Raw genomic sequence first — 27,909 nt, forward strand, 5'->3', positions numbered from 1 at the left:
AGCAATGCAATCAACCACACAATGTGTTGCTTTACAGTGCCATCGGAAAGTATTCAGACTCCTTGACTTTTTCCACATTTTGTTACGTTACAGCCTTATTCTAAAATTGATTAAATCTTTTTTTCCCCTCATCAATCTACAGACAATACCCCACAATGTCAAAGCAAAAACAGGATTTTAGACATTTTTGCTAATCTATTAAAAATAAATAACAGAAATATCACATTTACATAATTATTCAGACCCTTTACTCAGTACTTTGTTGAAGCACCTTTGACAGCGATTACAGCCTTGAGTCTTCTTGGGTATGACGCTACATCAAGGATCTCTCTGTACTTTGCTCCGTTAATCTTTTCCTCGATCCTGACTAGTCTCCCAGTCCCTGCCGCTGAAAAACATCCCCACAGCATGATGCTGCCACCACCATGCTTCACTGTAGGGATGGTGCCAGGTTTCCTCCATATGTGACGCTTGGCATTCAGGCCAAAGAGTTCAATCTTGGTTGCATCAGACCAGAGAATCTTGTTTCTCATGGTCTGAGAGTCTTTAGGTTCCTTTTGGCAAACTCCAAGTCGGCTGTCATGTGGCTTTTACTGAGGAGTGGCATCCGTCTGGTCACTCTACCATAAAGGCCTGATTGGTGGAGTGCTGCAGGTTCTCCCATCTGGGAGGTTCTCCCATCTCCACAGAGGAACTCTGGAGCTCTGTCAGAGTGACCATCGGGTTCTTGGTCACCTCCCTGACCAAGGCCCTTCTCCCCCGATTGCTCAGTTTGTCCGGGCGGCCAGCTCTAGGAAGAGTATTGGTGGTTCCAAACTTCTTCCATTTAAGAATGATGGAGGCCACTGTGTTCTTGGGGACCTTCAATGTTGCAGGCATTTTTGGTACACTTCCCCAGATCTGTGCCTCGACACAATCCTGTCTCGGAGCGCTACGGACAATTCCTTTTACCTCACCCCTTGGTTTTTGCTCTGACATGCACTGTCAACTGTGGGACCTTATATAGACAGGTGTGTGCCTTTCCAAATCATGTCCAATCAATTGAATTTACCACAGGTGGACTCCAATCAAGTTGTAGAAACATCTCAAGGATGATCAATGGAAACAGGCTGCACCTGAGCTCAAGGTCCTAAACAGTATTGTAACCGCGATCGATAATAGACAGTACTGTGCAGCCGTCTTCATCGACCTGGCCAAGGCTTTCGACTCTGTCAACCACCGCATTCTTATTGGCAGACTAAATAGCCTTGGTTTCTCAAATGACTGCCTCACCTGGTTCACCAACTACTTCTCAGATAGAGTTCAATGTGTCAAATCGGAGGGCCTGTTGTCTGGACCTATGGCAGTCTCTATGGGGGTGCCACAGGGTTCAATTCTTAGGCCAACTCTTTTCTCCGTGTATATCAATGATGTCGCTCTTGCTGCTGGTGACTCTGAGATCCACCTCTACGCAGACGACACCATTTTGTATACATCTGGCCCTTCATTGGACACTGTGTTAACAAACCTCCAAACGAGCTTCAACGCCATACAACACTCCTTCAGTAGCCTCCAACTGCTCTTAAACACTAGTAAAACTAAATGCATGCTCTTCAATCGAACGCTGCTGGCACCCGCCCACCCGACTAGAATCACTACTCTCGACGGGTCTGACCTAGAGTATGTGGACAACTACAAATACCTAGGTGTCTGGTTAGACTGTAAACTCTCCTTCCAGACTCACATTAAGAATCTCCAATCCAAAGTTAAATCTAGAATTGTCTTCCTATTTCGCAACAAAGCCTCCTTCACTCATGCTGGCAAACATGCCCTCGTAAAACTGACTATCCTACCGATCCTTGACTTCGGCGATGTCATTTACAAAATAGCCTCCAACACTCTACGCAGCAAATTGGATGTAGTCTATCACAGTGCCATCCGTTTTGTCTCCAAAGCCCCATACACTACCCACCACTGTGACCTGTACGCTCTTGTTGGCTGGTCCTCACTACATATTCGTCGCCAAACCCACTGGCTCCAGGCCATCTATAAATCACTGCTAGGCAAATCCCCGCCTTATCTTAGCTCATTGGTCACCATAGCAACACCCACCCGTAGTCTGCGCTCCAGCAGGTATATCTCACTGGTCATCCCCAAAGCCAACACCTCCTTTGGCCGCCATTCCTTCCAGTTCTCTGCTGCCAATGACTGGAACAAATTGCAAAAATCTCTGAAGCTGGAGACTCTTATCTCCCTCACTAACTTTAAGCATCAGTTCTCAGAGCACCTTACCGATCACTGCACCTGTACACAGCCCATCTGAAATTAGCCCGCCCAACTACCTCATCCCTAAATTGTTATTTATTTTGCTAATTTGCACCCCAGTATCTCTATTTGCACATCATCTCTTGCATTCCAGTGTTAATACTAATTGTAATTATTTTGCACTATAGCCTATTTATTGCCTTACCTCCATAACTTGCTACATTTGCACACACTGTATATAGATTTTCTGTTGTATTTTTGACTTTATGTTTTGTTTAGCCCATATGTAACTCTGTGTTGTTGTTTTTATCACACTGCTTTGCTTTATCTTGGCCAGGTCGCAGTTGTAAATGAGAACTTGTTCTCAACTGGCTTACCTGGTTAAATAAAGGTGAAATAAAAAATAAAAGTCAGTCAGTCACAATTAAGAAGTCACAATAAGGTCCCTGGGACTGAACACCTCCCTCTGCAACTGGATCCTGGACTTCCTGACGGGCCGCTCCCAGGTGTTGAGGTTAGGCAACAACACATCCACCATGCTGACCCTCAACATGGGGCCCCTCAGGGGTGCGTTCTCAGTCCCCTCCTGTACTCCCTGTTCACCCACGACTGCGTGACTGTGCACAACTCCAACACCATCATTAAGTTTGCTGACGACACGACAGTGGTAGGCCTGATCACCGACGATGATGAGACAGCCTATAGGGAGGAGGTCAGACACCTGGCAGTGTGGTGCCAGGACAACAACCTCTCCCTCAACGATGAGACAGCCTATAGGGAGGAGGTCAGAGACCTGGCCGTGTGGTGCCAGGACAACAACCTCTCCCTCAATGTCAGTAAGACAAAGGAGCTGATCGTGAACTACAGGAAATGGCAGGCCAGAGCACGCCCTCATTCACATCGACGGGGCTGTAGTGGAGTGGGTCGAGACTACCTGCATTGACCTTGTTTTACACTACCTCTCTTGCAGTGCAAACACACTGGATTCTACCCACACACTCACATATTCTTACACTGACACCTCAACACATGCACGCACACAAACACACACATACACACTGCTGCTAGTCACTTTACCCCTACCAATATCTACAGTACTGTAACGACCCTGTATTGTGTTCTGTGTTCATGGGTGTGTTATCGTTCTCATGGGTGCTAGCAGGGGTTAAATATGCCAGGACAGATGGAAAGGTTGGGGGGGTATGATGGGTAATCCCGCGGGGTTTTGGAATGCTTAAATAGGGGTTACGGTCTCATCTCTCTCTCTTCTGTTCGGGACCCTTGATTTGACATGTTATATTTGTGTACGTTCGAGGTTTAGCGGCGTGGGCTGTGGCCTGAACAATAGCCCATTCAGGAATAAACCTGTGTTCTGCCCTGCACACCTGGTGCCCGTCTCTCTTTTACTTTATGACCCAGCTGGGTCATTACAGTACATAGCTACCTCAATTACCTCGTACCCCTGCACATCGACTTGGTACAGGTACTCTCTGTGTATAGCCATGTTATTTTTATTCGTTATTCACTGTGCCACTATTTCAATTTTTTATTGTATTATGTGTCTTATGTTTACTCTGCATTGTTGGAAAAGGACCCATAAGTAAGCATTTCGCTGTCAGTCTACACCTGTTGTCTATGAAGCATGTGACAAATAAAATATGATTTGAGGACTGTCCGAGACCGGTAACTCGCTTTATTAAACGCAAGCTACGTTGTGTTCATTGTTGCATCCCATATACTGTATGTAAAATCTGTAGCTCAGCTGGTAGAGCACGGCGCTTGTAACGCCAGGGTAGTGGGTTCGATCCCCGGGACCACCCATACACAAAAATGTATGCACGCATGACTGTAAATCGCTTTGGATAAAAGCGTCTGTTAAATGGCATATTATTATTCCTAGAATTTAGAAGTCAAGTTCCATGATTAGAATTGACCAATGATACATCACGGTTTTGATGCTCTCCACCGTCAACACTACGTCACCAGGAAAGAGAAGGGAGTGGATCCACAGTCTAGCTTCCAAGGTAACGTCGGTTAGCAAACTAGCTAACAAATAAATGTTTGTGTGAACCCAGAGTGACACCTTTTTATTAATACACGAATATCTTGCTGACCTGTGCAAGTTGGTGATTGCAATCTTTTAATAGACCTCGTGTGGGTTGTTAGCTGCCAAGTTTGATAGCTAACGTTAGCTAGCTTGCATACCACAGTTTGGATTGCTGGCTATTTAGCTAGCCTAACGGTATTGCTAACTAGTTAGCGAGCCACCAAAGAAGCTACTTTACATTTGGCCAAAGTTAGAAATGTATACGTTACCTACATAACTGGTTTTTGGTGTTGGTCACGTTCAATGTTGTCTAACGTTAGCTAGATCCCAACTAAGGTTAACGTTATCTAGTTAAGTTGGCTAACTTGCTGGTTTGCTAAGCTAGGCGGAGTAGCGCAACGTAACAACTTTGCTAAGCTGTCTGGCTTCTATTGATATGAGGTGCTTGCTAAGCGATAACTTACCTACATGTAGTCAGCCAGCTAACTTAGGTAACTAACTAGCTAGAAGTTATAAGTTAACTAGTATAGTTGACACAATTTATAAGTACTAACGTTAGTCGTCAAAGAAGCTGTGTGGAAATGATTCTTCATAAGATGTGTGGACATTATTTAATCAGTAAAATAAACCTAGTTGGCTGGTTTGCGACTCTAGCCAGGTAACGAACTACTTAGCTAGCTATATGTGTCAGCTAGCAGCAATGGTACACTACACAACAGGATCAATGAGTTAGCCAGCTAACTTTGATAGCTAAACAACCAGAAATAGCTATTGATTTTCTGATTAATTAAGAAAGATTAATTTATGTGTTTTGGTTGTTGAGTCAATTAGACCATGCCCATTAAATAGTTATTTCAGAATCTTTAGGCAAGTTAGGTGGCTAACTCATTGACGCTGCTTCGTAGTATGCTCCTCATTGGTAGCTGCTTTGACACAGACTTTTAGCTAGCTGGCTAGAGAAACACAAATCTTAGCTAGCTGGCTAGATCATATATTTCTTACAATCATGCTAGCTAGATACCTTAGGAACCATATTAGATTATGACATCAGTAGGTAGTAGTGTCCTGTGGTAGGGGCCTTTCTCCATGATGTGTCATCTGGAAATAGAAGGGTGTGCATTATAAGTCTTCTGAGGGTTTATTTATAAGGGCTATTGAAGGTCGGAGGTCACTGGAACAGCAGACACACTGGTTGAGAGAGGACCAGAGGACAGGACATGGCTAAATAAGTCCTAAATAGCACAAATAATACATAGGGCTCTGGTCAAAAGTAGTGCACTATATAGGGGAAAGTGTAACATTTGGGCCGGAGCCCTGGAGCTATGTTTTTAGGACAGGGTGGGTGTTTGGGCAGTGTACCTGGTAGTTATGCACAACCAGCTAGCTCTAGAGATGGCTTAGCTACAGATGTGATTATCCATTACAGAGAATTTTCAACCAGCCTTAACTTGGCAATGCTATCTTCCTTCTCAATTTGGCCAAACATGTATCTTCTAAAATGTCTGTGTCCAGTTTCAGGTGGTTTATTTGAATTTAGAAAATGCTGCTTTTAAAATAAATATTTGTTTTGCTCCATGAAGTAATCCAACAATGTGTATGCCGCCGCCTTGTCTATATTACATATTCTCCAAATATTGTCTATTATAGTGACAAGAAACAATGGAAATACATGTCCTCAAAGATGGGAGGCGGCGAGATCAGGTGGGACCATTCTAGCCAATGAGAGGACAGATATGCGTGTGAACATCAGGCCATAAAGAGATAGAGGGCTCATCTTTGTATCTGTGCCATTATAGCGTCTGACAGCGTGGGCAGCGCCATTGAAGCTATCTCCATTTTAAAGTAGTGCATTTTCACTTCATTGGCTGATTGCTCCCAATTCATAAGAATCCTCACCCAGTTGACTAATTTAAAATGGTGGAAGCTAGGGATGTGATAAATGGAACATTTTGCTTAAAGTTTAAACTGCCATTTTTAAATTTGTTTTTCCGTTAAAACCATACAATTTCATGTCAATTTCCAATGCAGAATAATGGTCCAATTACATATGTATGACCGCTAGGGCCAGGCAGTGAAGTGATTCCTACTGCAACCCTTTACAGACATAGAACGCAGTTACAGTAACATTTCAATAGTGACAATTGATAACTTTTCAGACAATTAAAAGGATTACACAACTTCCCCCAGGCCTTTATAGCCTATCGGCTATAACACTGAAAATAATGTTTTGTGATAACTGCACTGTCATTTTAATAGACATTTTACATACCCATCACCTTGGTCTAGAGATGTCTTGAGACATGCAATTGAGACGTCTTGAGACACTTTTGGTCTCAAGACATCTTTAAGAATCATTTTGAAGACATGTCAATGCCATGTCTTGAGATATTTTATGTGTGTCTTCAAGACATGTCTAAAGACACTCATGTAAAATAGTGCGATGTCTTGAGACATTTTAGGAATGTTGAACATTTCAAATTCATGGAACATTCTTCTGTCAACTGACAGTTTATGCAAGACAAAAAAAGGACAATCTGTCAAACCTGGAGGATAAACTGTTTTTTCAACTTGAGGTAAGCAAGCAAAGCATTTTAATATGTAATGTATGTTAGCCAAAACAGTATTTAGTCTATGAGGAAATGCGTTATTGACATCTTGTTTTAGTACTACCAAATGTGATATAATGCAGACTCTGGTTAGCTAGCTAGCGAACAACTGTCATTAGCTAGCAAGTATAATTTAAAAAATCCATGGGGGATCAGAAAGAGGGGGAGGGATCATGTCTAATGTCTCAGCCTTGATGATAGCTCAGCCATCCCCACCAATCATCTAAAAGATGCCTCAAGACAAAGTTGATCTACGCTTGTTAACAGGTGACTGCAATTCTGGTCTTTTCTGAGCAGTTTTAATAAATAGAGACTACATCTAAATGTTACATTTTATATATATACAGTTGAAGTCGGAAGTTTACATACACTTAGCTTGGAGTCATTGAAACTCGTTTTTCAACCACTCCACACATTTCTTGTTAACAAACTATAGTTTTGGCAAGTCGGTTAGGACATCTACTTTGTGCATGACACAAGTACTTTTTCTAACAATTGTTTACAGACAGATTATTTCACTTATAATTCACTGTATCACAATTCCAGTGGGTCAGAAGTGTACATACACTAAGTTGACTGTGCCTTTTAAACAGCTTGGAAAATTTCAGAAAATGATGTCATGGCTTTAGAAGCTTCTGATAGGCTAATTGACATCATTTGAGTCAATTGGAGGTGTACCTGTGGATGTATTTCAAGGCCTACCTTCAAACTCAGTGCCTCTTTGCTTGACATCATGGGAAAATTAAAATAAATCAGCCAAGACCTCAGAAAAAAAATTGTAGACCTCCACAAGTCTGGTTCATCCTTGGGAGCAATTTCCAAACGCCTGAAGGTACCACGTTCATCTGTACAAACAATAGTACGCAAGTATAAACACCATGGGACCACGCATCCGTCATACCGCTCAGGAAGGAGACGTGTTCTGTCTCCTAGAGATGAACGTACTTTGGGGCGAAAAGTGCAAATCAATCGCAGAACAACAGCAAAGGTCCTTGTGAAGATGCTGGAGGAAAAAGGTACAAAAATATCTATATCCACAGTAAAACGAGTCCTATATCGACATAACCTGAATGGCCGCTCAGTAAGGAAGATGCTACTGCTCCAAAACCGCCATAAAAAAGCCAGACTACGGTTTGCAACTGCACATGGTGACAAAGATCCTACTTTTTGGAGAAATGTCCTCTGGTCTGATGAAACAAAAATAGAACTGTTTGGCCATAATGACAATTGTTATGTTTGGAGGAAAAAGGGGGAGCTTGCCAGCCGAGGAACACCATCCCAACCGTGAAGCACGGAGGAGGCAGCATCATGCTGTGGGGGTGCTTTGCTGCAGGAGGGACTGGTGCACTTCACAAAATAGATGGCATCATGAGGAAGGAAAATTATGTGGATATATTGAAGCAACATCTCAAGACATCAGTCAGGAAGTTAAAGCTTGGTCGCAAATGGGTCTTCCAAATGGACAATGACCCCAAGCATACTTCCAAAGTTGTAGCAAAATGGCTTAAGGACAACAAAGTCAAAGTATTGGAGTGGCCATCACAAAGCCCTGACCTCAATCCTATAGAAAATGTGTGGGCAGAACTGAAAAGGCGTGTGCGAGCAAGGAGGCCTACAAACCTGACTCAGTTACTCCAGCTCTGTCAGGAGGAATGGGCCAAAATTCACCCAACTTATTGTGGGAAGCTTGTGGAAGGCTACCCAAAACGTTTGACCCAAGTTAAACAATTTAAAGGCAATGCTACCAAATACTAATTGAGTGTATGTAAACTTCTGACCCACTGGGAATGTGATGAAAGAAATAAAAGCTGAAATAAATCATTCTCGCTACTATTATTCTGACATTTCACATTCTTAAAATAAAGTGGTGATCCTAACTGACCTAAGGCAGGGAATTTATACTAGGATTAAATGTCAGGAATTGTGAAAAACAGAGTTTAAATTTATTTGGCTAAGGTGTATGTAAACTTCTGACTTCAACTGACAGTACCAGTCAAAAGTTTGGACACACCTACTCATTCAAGGGTTTTTCTTTATTTTTACTATTTTCTACATTGTAGAATAATAGTGACGATATCAAAACTATTAAATAACACATATCAAATCAAATGTTATTTGTCACATGCGGCGAATACAACAGGTGTAGACCTAACAGTGAAATGCTTACTTACAAGCCCTTAACCAACAATGCAGTTTTAAGAAAGAATACCCAAGAAAATCACACAAAAATTCTATATAAACTAATACGAAATAAAAGTAACAAATAATTAAAGAGCAGCAGTAAAAATAACAATAGCGAGGCTATATACAGGGAGTACCGGTACTGAATCATGTAGTAACCAAAAAAGTGTTAAACAAATCAAAATATGTTTTAGATTTTAGGTTCTTCAAAGTAGCTACCCTTTGCCTTGATGACAGCTTTGCACACTCTTGGCATTCTCTCAACCAGCTTCATGAGGTAGTCACCTGGAATGCATTTCAATTAACAGGTGTGCCTTGTTAAAAGTTAATTTGTGGAATTTCTTTCCTTCTTAATGCGTTTGAGCAATTAGTTGTGTTGTGACAAGGTAGGGGGGGTATACAGAAATAAGCAAAGAGAAACGACAGTCCATCATTACTTTAAGACATGAAGTTCAGTCAATACAGAACTTTGAAAGTTTCTTCAAGTGCAGTCATAAAAACCATCAAGCGCTATGATGAAACTGGCTCTCATGAGGACCGCCACAGTAATGGAAGACCCAGAGTTACCTCTGATGCAGAGGATAAGTTCAAGTCACAAACACATCTCAACATCAACTGTTCAGAGGGGACTGTGTGAATCAGGCCTTCATGGTCGAATTGCTGCAAAGAAACCACTACTAAAGGACACCAATAAGAAGAGACCTGCTTGGTTCCAACCACCAAGAGTGTGAACGGATGATCTCTGCATGTGTATTTCCAACCGTGAAGTATGGAGAAGGTATTATGGTGTGGGGGTGCTTTGCTGGTGACACTGTCTGTGATTTATTTAGAATTCAAGCCACACTTAACCAGCATGGCTACCACAGCATTCTGCAGCGATACGCCATCTCATCTGGTTTGGGCTTAGTGGGACTATCATTTGTTTTTCAACAGGACAATGACCCAACACACCTCCAGGCTGTGTAAGGGCTATTTTACCAAGAAGGAGAGTGATGGAGTGCTGCATCAGATGACCTGGCCTCCACAATCCCCCGACCTCAACCCATTTGAGATGGTTTGGGATGAGTTGGACCACAGAGTGAAGGAAAAGCAGCCAACAAGTACTCAGCATATGTGGGAAGTCCTTCAAAACTGTTAGAAAAGCATTCCAGGTGAAGCTGGTTGAGAGAATGCCAAGAGTGTGCAAAGCTGTCATCAAGGCAAAGGGTGGCTACTTTGAAGAATCTCAAATATATTTTGATTTGTTTAACACTTTTTGGGTTACTACATGATTCCATATGTGTTATTTCATAGTTTTGATGTCTTCACTATTATTCTACAATGTAGAAAATAGTAAAAATAAAGACAAACCCTTGAATGAGTAGGTGTGTCCAAACATTTTTAATGGGATTGAAAATTGAAAATCATACCGTTGGTATGTGGAAATACCCCGGTATATCGTCCAAACCTAACGGTCACTGGCTGCAAACATTTCTAAAAACCAGTTTGTGCTTTGCCATTATGGGGTATTGTGTGTAAATTGATGAGGGGAAAAAACTATTTAATCAATTTTAGAATAAGGCTGTAACGTTAAATGTGGGAAAAGTCAAGGGGTCTGAATACTTTCCGAATGCACTGATATATATATTTAAAAATCATTTTTATCATAGCGCCCCATGTGTGCACTTCCAGTAATACCAAATACCCAAAACATATTGACAAATACCCCAGGATGGTACAGAAACGGTATGAATGTATAGATACCACCCAACCCTAGTGGCCACCTCAGCTACCACAGCAACTGAAATGACTGCAACATTTAACAAAGAGCTGCAGTTGGTTTCAGAGTGGGTGGCAAGGAATAAGTTAGTCCTAAATATTTCTGAAACTAAAAGCATTGTATTTGGGACAAATCATTTACTAAACCCTAAACCTCAATTAAATCTTGTAATGAATAATGTGGAAATTGAGCAAGTTGAGGAGACTAAACTGCTTGGAGTAACCCTGGATTGTAAACTGTCATGGTCAAAACATATTAATACAACAGTAGCTAAGATGGGGAGAAGTCTGTCCATAATAAAGCGCTGCTCTGCCTTAACAGCACTATCAACAAGGCAGGTCCTACAGGCCCTAGTTTTGTTGCACCTAGACTACTGTTCAGTAGTGTGGTCAGGTGCCACAAAGAGGGACTTGGGAAAATTGCAGTTGGCTCAGAACAGGGCAGCATGTCTGGCCCTTAAAAGTACACGGAGAGCTAACATTAATGACATGCATGTCAGTCTCTCCTGGCTCAGAGTGGAGGAGAGATTGACTTCATCACTGCTTGTTTTTGTAAGAGGTGTTGACAAGCTGAATGCACCGAGCTGTCTGTTTAAACGACTAGCACACAGCTCAGACACCCATGCATACCCCACAAGACATGCCACCAGAGGTCTCTTCACAGTCCCCAAGTCCAGAACAGACTATGGGAGGCGCACAGTACTACATAGAGCCATGACTACATGGAACTCTATTCTACATCAAGTAACTGATACAAGTAGTAGAATCAGATTTAAAAAACAGGTAAAATACACCTTATGGTACAACGGGGACTGTGAAGAGACACACACAAGGGTATAGACACATGCATACGCACACATTGTGATATTGTTGTATGGTGGTATTATACATGTTGTATTGTAGATATGTAGTCGTGTAATAATGTTATATGATGTACTGTTTTATATTTTGTTTTATATGTAATGTAAGTGCTTTAATATGTTTTGACCCCAGGTAGAGTAGCTGCTGCCTTGGCAGAAACTAATGTGGATCCCTAATAAATACAAAAAAATACCTCAAACTACCTAAACTAACCTCCTAGCAGAGGCCCAACCAGCGACCACCTCCTAAAATATCCTCCTAACAGAGATTATGCAGGGTCCTGAGGAACTGTCAACAGCAGAACAGAGCTGTGTTCCCCTCTGTCTGCATTCTACCTCCTCCTCTGTGGCCTAACCGTTTCCTTATCTGACCCATCCTATATATCTGACCTCTCCTACATACACTATATATGCAAAAGTATGTGGACACCCCTTCAAATTAGTGGTTTTGGCTGTTTCAGCCACACCCGTTGCTGACAGTTGTATAAAATCGAGCACACCGCCATGCAATCTCCATAGACAAACATTGGCAGTAGAATGGCCTTACTGAAGAGCTCAGTGACTTTCAACGTGGCACCGTCATAGGATGCCACCTTTTCTACAAGTCAGTTCGTCAAATTTCTGCCCTGCTAGAGCTTCCCCGGTCAACTGTAAGTGCTGTTATTGTGAAGTGGAAACGTCTAGGAGCAACAAAGGCTCAGCCGCGAAGTGGTAGGAGACACAAGCTCACAGAACAGGACCGCTGAGTGCTGAAGCGAGTAAAAATCATCTGTCCTCGGTTGCAACACTCACTACCGAGTTCCAAACTGCCTCTGGAAGCAACGTCAGCACAATAACTGTTTGTTGGGAGCTTCATGAAATGGGATTCCATGGCCGAACAGAAGCCTAAGATCACCTTGCACAACGCCAAGCGTCGGCTGGAGTGGTGTAAAGCTCGCCGCCATTGGACTCTGCAGCAGTGGAAACGTGTTCTCTGGAGTGATGAGTCACGCTTCATCATCTGGCAGTCCAAAGGACTAATCTGGGTTTAGCGGATGCCAGGAGAATGCTACCTGCCCCAATGCATAGTGCCAACTGTAAAGTTTGGTGGAAGAGAAATAATGGTCTGGGGCTGTTTTTCATGGTTCGGGCTTGGCCCCTTAGTTCCAGTGAAGGGAAATCAACGCTACAGCATACAATGACATTCTAGATGATTCTGTGCTTCCAACTTTGTGGCAACAGTTTGGGGAAGGCCCTTTGCTGTTTCAGCATGACAATGCCCCCATGCACAAAGCGAGGTCCATACAGAAATGGTTTGTCGAGATCAGTGTGGAAGAACTAGACTGGACACAGTGCCCTGACCTCAACCCCATCGAACAAATTTGGGATTAATTGAAACGCCGACTATGAGCCAGTCCTAATCGCCCTACATCAGTGCCCGACCTCACTAATGCTCTTGTGGCTGAATGGAAGCAAGTCTCTGCAGCAATGTTCCAACATCTAGTGGAAAGCCTTCCCAGAAGAGTGGAGGCTGTTATAGCAGCAAAGGGGGGGACCAACTCCATATTAATGCCCATGATTTTGGAATGAGATGTTTGACGAGCAGGTGTCCACATACTTTTGGTCATGTAGTGTATCTGACGACCTACATATCTGACCTCTGCTATATATTTGACCTCTGCTATATAACTAACCTCTCCTAAAAAGTTGATGTCTCTGATCTCTTCTACTACTCTGACCTGTCTCTCTGATCTCTCCTGCTACTCTGACCTGTCTCTGTCTCTCTGATCTCTCCTACTACTCTGACCTCTCTCTGTCTCTCTGATCTCTCCTACTACTCTGACCTGTCTCTGTCTCTCTGATCTCTCCTGCTACTCTGACCTGTCTCTGTCTCTCTGATCTCTCCTGCTACTCTGACCTGTCTCTGTCTCTCTGATCTCTCCTGCTACTCTGACCTCTCTCTGTCTCTCTGATCTCTCCTGCTACTCTGACCTGTCTCTGTCTCTCTGATCTCTCCTACTACTCTGACCTGTCTCTGTCTCTCTGATCTCTCCTACTACTCTGACCTGTCTCTGTCTCTCTGATCTCTCCTACTACTCTGACCTGTCTCTGTCTCTCTGATCTCTCCTACTACTCTGACCTCTCTCTGTCTCTCTGATCTCTCCTACTACTCTGACCTGTCTCTGTCTCTCTGATCTCTCTACTCTGAGCTACTCTGACCTCTCTCTGTCTCTCTGATCTCTCCTACTACTCTGACCTTCTCTGTCTCTCTGATCTCTCCTACTACTCTGACCTCTCTCTGTCTCTCTGATCTCTCCTTCTTCTCTGCCCTCTCTGTCTCTCTGATCTCTCCTACTACTCTGACCTCTCTCTGTCTCTCTGATCTCTCCTACTACTCTGACCTCTCTCTGTCTCTCTGATCTCTCCTACTACTCTGACCTCTCTCTGTCTCTCTGATCTCTCCTACTACTCTGACCTGTCTCTGTCTCTCTGATCTCTCCTGCTACTCTGACCCTCTCTCTGTCTCTCTGATCTCTCCTACTACTCTGACCTGTCTCTGTCTCTCTGATCTCTCCTACTACTCTGACCTCTCTCTGTCTCTCTGATCTCTCCTACTACTCTGACCTCTCTCTGTCTCTCTGATCTCTCCTGCTACTCTGACCTCTCTCTGTCTCTCTGATCTCTCCTACTACTCTGACCTGTCTCTGTCTCTCTGATCTCTCCTACTACTCTGACCTGTCTCTGTCTCTCTGATCTCTCCTACTACTCTGACCTCTCTCTGTCTCTCTGATCTCTCCTACTACTCTGACCTGTCTCTGTCTCTCTGATCTCTCCTACTACTCTGACCCTCTCTCTGTCTCTCTGATCTCTCCTACTACTCTGACCTCTCTCTGTCTCTCTGATCTCTCCTACTACTCTGACCTGTCTCTGATCTCTCCTACTACTCTGACCTCTCTCTGTCTCTCTGATCTCTCCTTCTACTCTGACTCTCTCTCTGTCTCTCTGATCTCTCCTACTACTCTGACTTCTCTGTCTCTCTGATCTCTCCTACTACTCTGACTCTCTCTGTCTCTCTGATCTCTCCTACTACTCTGACCTGTCTCTGTCTCTCTGATCTCTCCTGCTACTCTGACCTCTCGCTCTGTCTCTCTGATCTCTCCTACTACTCTGACCTGTCTCTGATCTCTCCTACTACTCTGACCTGTCTCTGATCTCTCCTACTACTCTGACCTCTCTCTGTCTCTCTGATCTCTCCTTCTACTCTGACCTCTCTCTGTCTCTCTGATCTCTCCTACTACTCTGACTCTCTCTGTCTCTCTGATCTCTCCTACTACTCTGACCTCTCTCTGTCTCTCTGATCTCTCCTACTACTCTGACCTGTCTCTGTCTCTCTGACTCTCTCTGATCTCTCCTACTACTCTGACCCTCTCTCTCTGATCTCTCCTACTACTCTGACCTCTCTCTGTCTCTCTGATCTCTCCTACTACTCTGACCTCTCTGTCTCTCTGATCTCTCCTACTACTCTGACCTGTCTCTCTGATCTCTCCTACTACTCTGACCTCTGTCTCTCTGATCTCTCCTTCTACTCTGACCTCTCTCTGTCTCTCTGATCTCTCCTACTACTCTGACCTCTCTCTGTCTCTCTGATCTCTCCTACTACTCTGACTCTCTCTGTCTCTCTGATCTCTCCTACTACTCTGACCTCTCTGTCTCTCTGATCTCTCCTACTACTCTGACCTGTCTCTGATCTCTCCTACTACTCTGACCCCTCTCTCTGATCTCTCCTACTACTCTGACCTCTCTCTGTCTCTCTGATCTCTCCTACTACTCTGACCTGTCTCTGTCTCTCTGATCTCTCCTACTACTCTGACCTGTCTCTCTGATCTCTCCTACTACTCTGACCTCTCTCTGTCTCTCTGATCTCTCCTACTACTCTGACCTGTCTCTGTCTCTCTGATCTCTCCTACTACTCTGACCTGTCTCTGATCTCTCCTGCTACTCTGACCTCTCTCTGTCTCTCTGATCTCTCCTACTACTCTGACCTGTCTCTGATCTCTCCTACTACTCTGACCCTTCTCTCTCTGATCTCTCCTACTACTCTGACCTCTCTCTCTGTCTCTCTGATCTCTCCTACTACTCTGACCTGTCTCTGTCTCTCTGATCTCTCCTACTACTCTGACCTCTCTCTGTCTCTCTGATCTCTCCTACTACTCTGACCTCTCTCTCTGATCTCTCCTACTACTCTGACCTCTCTCTCTGTCTCTCTGATCTCTTCTACTACTCTGACCTCTCTCTGTCTCTCTGATCTCTCCTACTACTCTGACCTGTCTCTCTGATCTCTCCTACTACTCTGACCTCTCTCTGTCTCTCTGATCTCTCCTACTACTCTGACCTGTCTCTGTCTCTCTGACTCTCTCTCTCTGATCTCTCCTACTACTCTGACCTCTCTCTCTCTGATCTCTTCTACTACTCTGACCTGTCTCTCTGATCTCTCCTACTACTCTGAACTCTCTCTCTGATCTCTCCTACTACTCTGACCTCTCTCTCTGATCTCTCCTACTACTCTGACCTCTCGCTCTCTCTCTCTGATCTCTCCTGCTACTCTGACCTCTCTCTGTCTCTCTGATCTCTCCTACTACTCTGACCTGTCTCTGTCTCTCTGATCTCTCCTACTACTCTGACCTGTCTCTCTGATCTCTCCTACTACTCTGACCTGTCTCTGTCTCTCTGATCTCTCCTACTACTCTGACATGTCTCTCTCTCTCTGATCTCTCCTACTACTCTGACCCTTCTCTCTCTGATATCTCCTACTATTCTGACCTGTCTCTGATCTCTCCTTCTACTCTGACCTCTCTCTGTCTCTCTGATCTCTCCTACTACTCTGACCTGTCTCTGTCTCTCTGATCTCTCCTACTACTCTGACCTCTCTCTGATCTCTCCTACTACTCTGACCTCTCTCTGTCTCTCTGATCTCTCCTACTACTCTGACCTCTCTCTGTCTCTCTGATCTCTCCTACTACTCTGACCTCTCTCTGTCTCTCTGATCTCTCCTACTACTCTGACCTCTCTCTCTGATCTCTCCTACTACTCTGACCTCTCTCTCTGATCTCTCCTACTACTCTTACCTCTTTCTCTGTCTCTCTGATCTCTCCTACTACTCTGACCCTTCTCTCTCTGATATATCCTACTATTCTGACCTGTCTCTCTGATCTCTCCTTCTACTCTGACCTCTCTCTCTGTCTCTCTGATCTCTTCTACTACTCTGACCTCTCTCTGTCTCTCTGATCTCTCCTACTACTCTGAACTCTCTCTGTCTCTCTGATCTCTCCTACTACTCTGACCTCTCTCTGTCTCTCTGATCTCTCCTACTACTCTGACCTCTCTCTCTGATCTCTCCTACTACTCTGACCTCTCTCTCTGATCTCTCCTACTACTCTTACCTCTTTCTCTGTCTCTCTGATCTCTCCTACTACTCTGACCCTTCTCTCTCTGATATATCCTACTATTCTGACCTGTCTCTCTGATCTCTCCTTCTACTCTGACCTCTCTCTCTGATCTCTCCTACTACTCTGACCTCTCTCTCTGTCTCTCTGATCTCTTCTACTACTCTGACCTCTCTCTGTCTCTCTGATCTCTCCTACTACTCTGAACTCTCTCTGTCTCTCTGATCTCTCCTACTACTCTTACCTCTCTCTGTCTCTCTGATCTCTCCTACTACTCTGACCTGTCTCTGTCTCTCTGACCTCTCTCTCTGATCTCTCCTACTACTCTGACCCTTCTCTCTCTGATCTCTCCTACTACTCTGACCTCTCTCTCTGTCTCTCTGATCTCTTCTTCTACTCTGACCTGTCTCTGTCTCTCTGATCTCTCCTACTACTCTGAACTCTCTCTGATCTCTCCTACTACTCTGACCTCTCTCTGTCTCTCTGATCTCTCCTACTACTCTGACCTGTCTCTGTCTCTCTGATCTCTCCTACTACTCTGACCTGTCTCTGTCTCTCTGATCTCTCCTACTACTCTGACCTCTCTCTGTCTCTCTGATCTCTCCTACTACTCTGACCTCGCTCTGTCTCTCTGATCTCTCCTACTACTCTGACCTGTCTCTGTCTCTCTGATCTCTCCTACTACTATGACCCTTCTCTCTCTGATATCTCCTACTATTCTGACCTGTCTCTCTGATCTCTCCTACTACTCTGACCTCTCTCTGTCTCTCTGATCTCTACTACTACTCTGACCTGTCTCTGTCTCTCTGATCTCTCCTGCTACTCTGACCCTTCTCTCTCTGATCTCTCCTACTACTCTGACCTCTCTCTCTGTCTCTCTGATCTCTCCTACTACTCTGACCTCTCTCTGTCTCTCTGATCTCTCCTACTACTCTGACCTCTCTGTCTCTCTGATCTCTCCTACTACTCTGACCTCTCTGTCTCTCTGATCTCTCCTACTACTCTGACCTCTCTCTGTCTCTCTGATCTCTCCTTCTACTCTGACGTCTCTCTCTGTCTCTATGTCTCTCCTACTAATCTGACCTCTCTCTTTGTCTCTCTGTCTCTCCTACTACTCTGACGTCTCTCTCTGATCTCTCCTACTACTCTGACCTCTCTCTGTCTCTCTGATCTCTCCTACTACTCTGACCTGTCTCTGTCTCTCTGATCTCTCCTACTACTCTGACCTCTCTCTGTCTCTCTGATCTCTCCTACTACTCTGACCTCTCTCTGTCTCTCTGATCTCTCCTACTACTCTGACCTCTCTCTCTGATCTCTCCTACTACTCTGACCTCTCTCTTATCTCTCCTACTACTCTTACCTCTTTCTCTGTCTCTCTGATCTCTCCTACTACTCTGACCCTTCTCTCTCTGATATATCCTACTATTCTGACCTGTCTCTCTGATCTCTCCTTCTACTCTGACCTCTCTCTCTGATCTCTCCTACTACTCTGACCTCTCTCTCTGTCTCTCTGATCTCTTCTACTACTCTGACCTCTCTCTGTCTCTCTGATCTCTCCTACTACTCTTACCTCTCTCTGTCTCTCTGATCTCTCCTACTACTCTGACCTGTCTCTGTCTCTCTGACCTCTCTCTCTGATCTCTCCTACTACTCTGACCTGTCTCTGTCTCTCTGATCTCTCCTACTACTCTGACCTCTCTCTGTCTCTCTGATCTCTCATACTACTCTGACCTGTCTCTGTCTCTCTGATCTCTCCTTCTACTCTGACCTCTCTCTCTGATCTCTCCTTCTACTCTGACCTGTCTCTCTGACTCTTCTCTCTGACTGTCTCTGATCTCTCCTACTACTCTGACCTCTCTCTGTCTCTCTGATCTCTCCTACTACTCTGACCTGTCTCTGTCTCTCTGACTCTCTCTCTGATATCTCCTTCTACTCTGACCTGTCTCTCTGATCTTTCCTATTGCTCTGACCTCTCTGATCTCTCCTACTACTCTGACCCTTCTCTCTCTGATATCTCTATTCTGACCTGTCTCTCTGATCTCTCCTTCTACTCTGACCTCTCTCTCTGATCTCTCCTACTACTCTGACCTCTCTCTCTGTCTCTCTGATCTCTCCTACTACTCTGACCTCTCTCTGTCTCTCTGATCTCTCCTACTATTCTGACCTCTCTCTCTGATCTCTCCTACTACTCTGACCTCTCTCTCTGATCTCTCCTACTACTCTTACCTCTTTCTCTGTCTCTCTGATCTCTCCTACTACTCTGACCCTTCTCTCTCTGATATATCCTACTATTCTGACCTGTCTCTCTGATCTCTCCTTCTAGTCTGACCTCTCTCTCTGATCTCTCCTACTACTCTGACCTCTCTCTCTGTCTCTCTGATCTCTTCTACTACTCTGACCTCTCTCTGTCTCTCCGATCTCTCCTACTACTCTGACCTCTCTCTGTCTCTCTGATCTCTCCTACTATTCTGACCTCTCTCTGTCTCTCTGATCTCTCCTACTACTCTGACCTCTCTCTGTCTCTCTGATCTCTCCTACTACTCTTACCTCTTTCTCTGTCTCTCTGCACTCTCCTACTACTCTGACCCTTCTCTCTCTGATATCTCCTACTATTCTGACCTGTCTCTCTGATCTCTCCTTCTACTCTGACTTCTCTCTCTGATCTCTCCTACTACTCTGACCTCTCTCTCTGTCTCTCTGTCTCTCCTACTACTCTGAACTCTCTCTCTGATCTCTCCTACTACTCTGACCTCTCTCTGTCTCTCTGATCTCTCCTACTACTCTGACCTGTCTCTGTCTCTCTGATCTCTCCTACTACTCTGACCTCTCTCTGTCTCTCTGATCTCTCCTACTACTCTGACCTCTCTCTGTCTCTCTGATCTCTCCTACTACTCTGACCTCTCTCTGTCTCTCTGATCTCTCCTACTACTCTGACCTCTCTCTGTCTCTCTGATCTCTCCTACCCTCTGACCTCTCTCTCTGATCTCTCCTACTACTCTGACCTCTCTCTGTCTCTCTGATCTCTCCTACTACTCTGACCTGTCTCTGTCTCTCTTATCTCTCCTACTACTCTGACCTCTCTCTGTCTCTCTGATCTCTCCTACTACTCTGACCTCTCTCTGTCTCTCTGATCTCTCCTACTACTCTGACCTCTCTCTGTCTCTCTGATCTCTCCTACTACTCTGACCTGTCTCTCTGATCTCTCCTACTACTCTGACCTGTCTCTGTCTCTCTGATCTCTCCTACTACTCTGACCTGTCTCTCTGATCTCTTCTACTACTCTGACCTGTCTCTCCTACTACTCTGACCTCTCTCTGATCTCTCCTACTACTCTGACCTGTCTCTGTCTCTCTGACCTCTCTCTCTGATATCTCCTTCTACTATGACCTGTCTCTCTGATCTCTCCTATTGCTCTGACCTCTCTTTCTGATCTCTCCTACTACTCTGACCCTTCTCTCTCTGATATCTCCTACTATTCTGACCTGTCTCTGATCTCTCCTTCTACTCTGACCTCTCTCTGTCTCTCTGATCTCTCCTACTACTCTGACCTGTCTCTGTCTCTCTGATCTCTCCTACTACTCTGACCTCTCTCTGATCTCTCCTACTATTCTGACCTCTCTCTGTCTCTCTGATCTCTCCTACTACTCTTACCTCTCTCTCTGTCTCTCTGATCTCTCCTACTACTCTGACCTCTCTCTGTGTCTCTGATCTCTCCTACTACTCTGACCTCTCTCTGTCTCTCTGATCTCTCCTACTACTCTTACCTCTTTCTCTGTCTCTCTGATCTCTCCTACTACTCTGACCCTTCTCTCTCTGATATCTCCTACTATTCTGACCTGTCTCTCTGATCTCTCCTTCTACTCTGATCTCTCTCTCTCTGATCTCTCCTACTACTCTGACCTCTCTCTCTGTCCCTCTGTCTCTCCTACTACTCTGAACTCTCTCTCTGATCTCTCCTACTACTCTGACCTCTCTCTGTCTCTCTGATCTCTCCTACTACTCTGACCTGTCTCTGTCTCTCTGATCTCTCCTACTACTCTGACCTCTCTCTGTCTCTCTGATCTCTCCTACTATTCTGACCTCTCTCTGTCTCTCTGATCTCTCCTACTACTCTTACCTCTCTCTCTGTCTCTCTGATCTCTCCTACTACTCTGACCTCTCTCTGTCTCTCTGATCTCTCCTACTACTCTGACCCTTCTCTCTGTCTCTCTGATCTCTCCTACTACTCTGACCTCTCTCTCTGATCTCTCCTACTACTCTGACCTCTCTCTGTCTCTCTGATCTCTCCTACTACTCTGACCTGTCTCTGTCTCTCTGATCTCTCCTACTACTCTGACCTCTCTCTCTGTCTCTCTGATCTCTCCTACTACTCTGACCTCTCTCTGTCTCTCTGATCTCTCCTACTACTCTGACCTCTCTCTGTCTCTCTGATCTCTCCTACTACTCTGACCTGTCTCTGTCTCTCTGATCTCTCCTACTACTCTGACCTGTCTCTCTGATCTCTCCTACTACTCTGACCTCTCTCTGTCTCTCTGATCTCTCCTACTACTCTGACATGTCTCTCTCTCTGATCTCTCCTTTTACTCTGACCTCTCTCTCTGATCTCTCCTTCTACTCTGACCTGTCTCTCTGATCTCTTCTACTACTCTGACCTGTCTCTCTGATCTCTCCTACTACTCTGACCTCTCTCTGATCTCTCCTACTACTCTGACCTGTCTCTGTCTCTCTGACCTCTCTCTCTGATATCTCCTTCTACTATGACCTGTCTCTCTGATCTCTCCTATTGCTCTGACCTCTTTCTGATCTCTCCTACTACTCTGACCCTTCTCTCTCTGATATCTCCTACTATTCTGACCTGTCTCTCTGATCTCTCCTTCTACTCTGACCTCTCTCTGTCTCTCTGATCTCTCCTACTACTCTGACCTGTCTCTGTCTCTCTGATCTCTCCTACTACTCTGACCTCTCTCTGTCTCTCTGATCTCTCCTACTATTCTGACCTCTCTCTGTCTCTCTGATCTTTCCTACTACTCTTACCTCTCTCTTTGTCTCTCTGATCTCTCCTACTATTCTGACCTCTCTCTGTCTCTCTGATCTCTCCTACTACTCTTACCTCTCTCTCTGTCTCTCTGATCTCTCCTACTACTCTGACCTCGCTCTGTCTCTCTGATCTCTCCTACTACTCTGACCTCTCTCTGTCTCTCTGATCTCTCCTACTACTCTGACCTGTCTCTGTCTCTCTGATCTCTCCTACTACTCTGACCTCTCTCTGTCTCTCTGATCTCTCCTACTACTCTGACCTCTCTCTGTCTCTCTGATCTCTCCTACTACTCTGACCTGTCTCTGTCTCTCTGATCTCTCCTACTACTCTGACCTGTCTCTCTGATCTCTCCTACTATTCTGACCTCTCTCTGTCTCTCTGATCTCTCCTACTACTCTGACCTCTCTCTGTCTCTCTGATCTCTCCTACTACTCTGACCTGTCTCTGTCTCTCTGATCTCTCCTACTACTCTGACCGTCTCTGTCTCTCTGATCTCTCCTACTACTCTGACCTCTCTCTGTCTCTCTGATCTCTCCTACTACTCTGACCTCTCTCTGTCTCTCTGATCTCTCCTACTACTCTGACCTCTCTCTGTCTCTCTGATCTCTCCTACTACTCTGACCTCTCTCTGTCTCTCTGATCTCTCCTACTACTCTGACCTCTCTTCTAATTTCTTTCTTCCCCCAGGTCTGGGTAGGTAGTATCTGTTTGAGGGTGTATGGGTTGCCAGCAGAAGAGAGGGTAATGGACTAGTACGGGGCGACAGGAGCGGAGGAAAATAAAAAATAACTAAATTGGTCATTTAGCAGACGCTCTTATCCAGAGCGACTTACAGGAGCAATTAGGGTTAAGTGCCTTGCTCAAGGGCACATCGACAGATTTTTCACCTAGTCGGCTTGGGGATTAGAACCAGCGACCTTTCGGTTACTAGTACAACGCTCTTAACCACTAAGCTACCTGCCGCCCCATAGGTGAGGAGCTGGTGCTATTGGAGCGTTGAGTTGCTAGCGGAACGCCGCATCGCGCCATCTGTTAGTGTGGGATGTTGCGCTGGACGAACCACCTGGAAGGAGGGCCGCGGAGGGTGAACCATGCTGCTGTCTCCGTGGGACACAAGGTGTTCTCCTTCGGAGGGTACTGCTCTGGAGAGGACTACGAGACGCTGAGACAGATAGATGTACACATCTTCAACACAGGTAGGTTACTGTTATACACTTTCTAAAGTACTAGTATGACTGTCTAGGGCCTCATCAGCACATTGAACTGTGGTTAATGTGTGTGCGGGGACTGAGGAGGACTAACAGACACTGACAGATAGACGTACATGTCTTCAACACAGGTCAGTTGATGGAACACCATAGTCCCCGTGCCCAAGGACTCTAAGATAACCTGCCTAAATGACTACCGACCCGTAGCACTGACGTCTGTAGCCATGAAGTGCTTTGAAAGGCTGGTCATGGCTCACATCAACAGCATTATCCCAGAAACCCTAGACCCACTCCAATTTGCATACCGCCCCAACAGATCCACAGATGATGCAATCTCTATCACACTCCACACTGCCCCTTTCCCACCTGGACAAGAGGAACACCTACGTGAGAATGCTATTCATTGACTACAGCTCAGCATTCAACACCATAGTGCCCTCTAAGCTCATCACTAAGCTAAGGATCCTGGGACTAAACACCTCCCTCTGCAACTGGATCCTGGACTTCCTGACGGGCCGCCCCCAGGTGGTAAGGGTAGGTAACAACACATCTGCCACACTGATCCTCAACATGGGGGCCCCTCAGGGGTGCGTGCTCAGTCCCCTCCTGTACTCTCTGTTCACCCATGACTGCATGGCCAGGCACGACTCCAACACCATCATTAAGTTTGCCGACGACACAACAGTGGTAGGCCTGATCACCGACAACGATGAGACAGCCTAGGGAGGAGGTCAGAGATCTGGCCGTGTGGTGCCAGGACAACAACCTCTCCCTCAACGTGACCAAGACAAAGGAGATGATTGTGGACTACAGGAAAAAAAGAGGACTGAGCACGCCCCCATTCTCATCGACGGGGCTGTAGTGGAACAGGTTGAGAGCTTCAAGTTCCTTGGTGTCCACATCACCAACGAACTATCATGGTCCAAACACACCAAGACAGTCGTGAAGAGGGCACGACAAAGCCTATTCCCCCTCAGGAGACTAAAAAGATTTGGCATGGGTCCTCAGATCCTCAAAAATTCTACAGCTGCACCATCGAGAGCATCCTGACTGGTTGCATCACCGCCTGGTATGGCAACTGCTTGGCCTCCGACCGCAAGGCACTACAGAGGGTAGTGCGTACGGCCCAGTACATCACTGGGGCAAAGCTTCCTGCCATCCAGGACCTCTATACCAGGCGGTGTCAGAGGAAGGCCCTCAAAATTGTCAAAGACTTCAGCCACCCTAGTCATAGACTGTTCTCTCTGCTACCGCACGGCAAGCGGTACCGGAGTGCCAAGTCTAGGTCCAAAAGACTTCTCAACAGCTTCTACCCCCAAGCCATAAGACTCCTGAACAGCTAATCATGGCTACCCGGACTATTTGCACTGCCCCCCCACCCCATCCTTTTTACGCTGCTGCTACTCTGTTAAGTATTTATGCATAGTCACTTTAACTCTACCCACATGTACATATTACCTCAACTACCTCAACTAGCCGGTTCCCCCGCACATTGACTCTGCACCGGTACCCCCCTGTATATATAGCCTCCCTACTGTCACTTTATTTTACTTCTGCTCTTTTTTTTCTCAACACTTTTTTTGTAGTTGTTTTATTTTTACTTTTTTTGTTTAAAATAAATGCACTGTTGGTTAAGGGCTGTCAGTAAGCATTTCACTGTGATGTCTGCACCTGTTGTATTCGGCGCATGTGACCAATAAAATTTAATTTGATTTGATTTTGATTTGAAAGTTGTGGCAAAATGGCTTAAGGACAACAAAGTCAAGGTATTGGAGTGGCCATCACAAAGCCCTGACCCCAATCCTATAGAAAATGTGTGGGCAGAACCGTAAAAGCATGTGCGAGCAAGGAGGCCTACAAACCTGACTCTGTTACACCAGCTCTGTCAGGAGGAATGGGCCAAAATTCACCCAACTTATTGTGGGAAGCTTGTGGAAGGCTACCCAAAATGTTTGACCCAAGTTAAATAATTTAAAGGCAATGCTACCAAATACTAGTTGAGTGTATGTAAACTTCTGACCAACTGGGAATGTGATACTCTGCTACTCTGTTAAGTATTTATGCATAGTCACTTTAACTCTACCCACATGTACATATTACCTCAACTACCTCAACTAGCCGGTGCCCCCGCACATTGACTCTGCAACGGTACCCCCCTGTATATATAGCCTCCCTACTGTCACTTTATTTTACTTCTGCTCTTTTTTTTCTCAACACTTTTTTTTTGTTTGTTTTATTTTTACTTTTTTTGTTTAAAATAAATGCACTGTTGGTTAAGGGCTGTAAGTAAGCATTTCACTGTAATGTCTGCACCTGTTGTATTCGGCGCATGTGACCAATAAAATTTGATTTGATTTTATTTGAAATGGTACTGTGAAGAAAGTAGTTAAGGAAACTATATAAAAAATTGTTAATCCTCATATATGATTTCTGATATGACTCTTCTCTAGGCCTAAATCACTAAAACTGGTCAGGTTAACGTGTGTATGCCCTATACCTGTTAGATTTTCCTAAATTACTTCACATTTCTCAATTTCAAATAGCAAGATCCTTTGATATTGTAGGATAACCAATTTCAGCTGTAAGGTCTTGGATCAGTTTTTTTCATTTTATACCATTTGATGTTGAAGATGGTCATGATAGTAGGAAATGGATTAGTGTAGCCCAGTTCAATAGATTAAATATTGTATCCCAGTTCAATAGATTAAATAGTGTATCCCAGTTCAATAGATTAAATATTGTATCCCAGTTCAATAGATTAAATAGTTTATCCCAGTTCAATAGATTAAATAGTGTATCCCAGTTCAATAGATTAAATAGTTTATCCCAGTTCAATAGATTAAATAGTGTATCCCAGTTCAATAGATTAAATATTGTACCCCAGTTCAATAGATTAAATATTGTATCCCAGTTCAATAGATTAAATATTGTATCCCAGTTCAATACATTAAATAGTGTAGCCTAGTTCAACAGATTAAATAGTGTATCCCAGTTCAATAGATTAAATATTGTATCCCAGTTCAATAGATTAAATATTGTATCCCAGTTCAATACATTAAATAGTGTAGCCTAGTTCAACAGATTAAATAGTGTATCCCAGTTCAATAGATTAAATATTGTATCCCAGTTCAATAGATTAAATATTGTATCCCAGTTCAATAGATTAAATAGTGTATCCCAGTTCAATAGATTAAATATTGTATCCCAGTTCAATAGATAACATATTGTATCCCAGTTCAATAGATTAAATATTGTATCCCAGTTCAATACATTAAATAGTGTAGCCTAGTTCAATACATTAAATAGTGTAGCCTAGTTCAATAGATTAAATATTGTATCCCAGTTCAATAGATTAAATATTGTATCCCAGTTCAATACATTAAATAGTGTAGCCTAGTTCAATACATTAAATAGTGTAGCCTAGTTCAACAGATTAAATAGTGTATCCCAGTTCAATAGATTAAATATTGTATCCCAGTTCAATAGATTAAATATTGTATCCCAGTTCAATAGATTAAATAGTGTAGCCTAGTTCAATAGATTAAATATTGTATCCCAGTTCAATAGATAAAATATTGTATCCCAGTTCAATAGATAAAATATTGTATCCCAGTTCAATAGATTAAATATTGTATCCCAGTTCAATAGATTAAATAGTGTAGCCTAGTTCAATAGATTAAATATTGTATCCCAGTTCAATAGATTAAATAGTGTATCCCAGTTCAATAGATTAAATAGTGTATCCCAGTTCAATAGATTAAATATTGTATCCCAGTTCAATAGATTAAATAGTGTAGCCTAGTTCAATAGATTAAATATTGTATCCCAGTTCAATATATTAAATAGTGTATCCCAGTTCAATAGATTAAATATTGTATCCCAGTTCAATAGATTAAATAGTGTAGCCTAGTTCAATACATTAAATAGTGTAGCCTAGTTCAATAGATTAAATATTGTATCCCAGTTCAATAGATTAAATAGTGTAGCCTAGTTCAATAGATTAAATAGTGTAGCCTAGTTCAATAGATTAAATATTGTATCCCAGTTCAACAGATTAAATATTGTATCCCAGTTCAATAGATTAAATATTGTATCCCAGTTCAATACATTAAATAGTGTAGCCTAGTTCAACAGATTAAATATTGTATCCCAGTTCAATAGATTAAATATTGTATCCCAGTTCAATAGATTAAATAGTGTAGCCTAGTTCAATAGATTACATAGTGTAGCCTAGTTCAACAGATTAAATATTGTATCCCAGTTCAACAGATTAAATAGTGTAGCCTAGTTCAATACATTAAATAGTGTAGCCTAGTTCAATAGATTAAATAGTGTATCCCAGTTCAATAGATTAAATAGTGTAGCCTAGTTCAATAGATTAAATAGTGTAGCCTAGTTCAACAGATTAAATATTGTATCCCAGTTCAATAGATTAAATATTGTATCCCAGTTCAATAGATTAAATAGTGTAGCCTAGTTCAATAGATTAAATAGTGTAGCCTAGTTCAATAGATTAAATATTGTATCCCAGTTCAATAGATTAA

The 27,909-nt window shown here is 43.8% G+C and overlaps 1 pseudogene; it reads left to right on the top strand.

Moving 5' to 3' along the window:
- The first annotated feature begins 4,216 nt into the window (after nt 1-4,216).
- Nucleotides 4,217-27,909, top strand: part of LOC121556149 — a 128,715-nt pseudogene continuing 105,022 nt past the window's right edge.

This window comes from Coregonus clupeaformis, unplaced genomic scaffold (assembly GCF_020615455.1).
Source record: "Coregonus clupeaformis isolate EN_2021a unplaced genomic scaffold, ASM2061545v1 scaf0122, whole genome shotgun sequence".
NCBI lineage: Eukaryota > Metazoa > Chordata > Actinopteri > Salmoniformes > Salmonidae > Coregonus > Coregonus clupeaformis.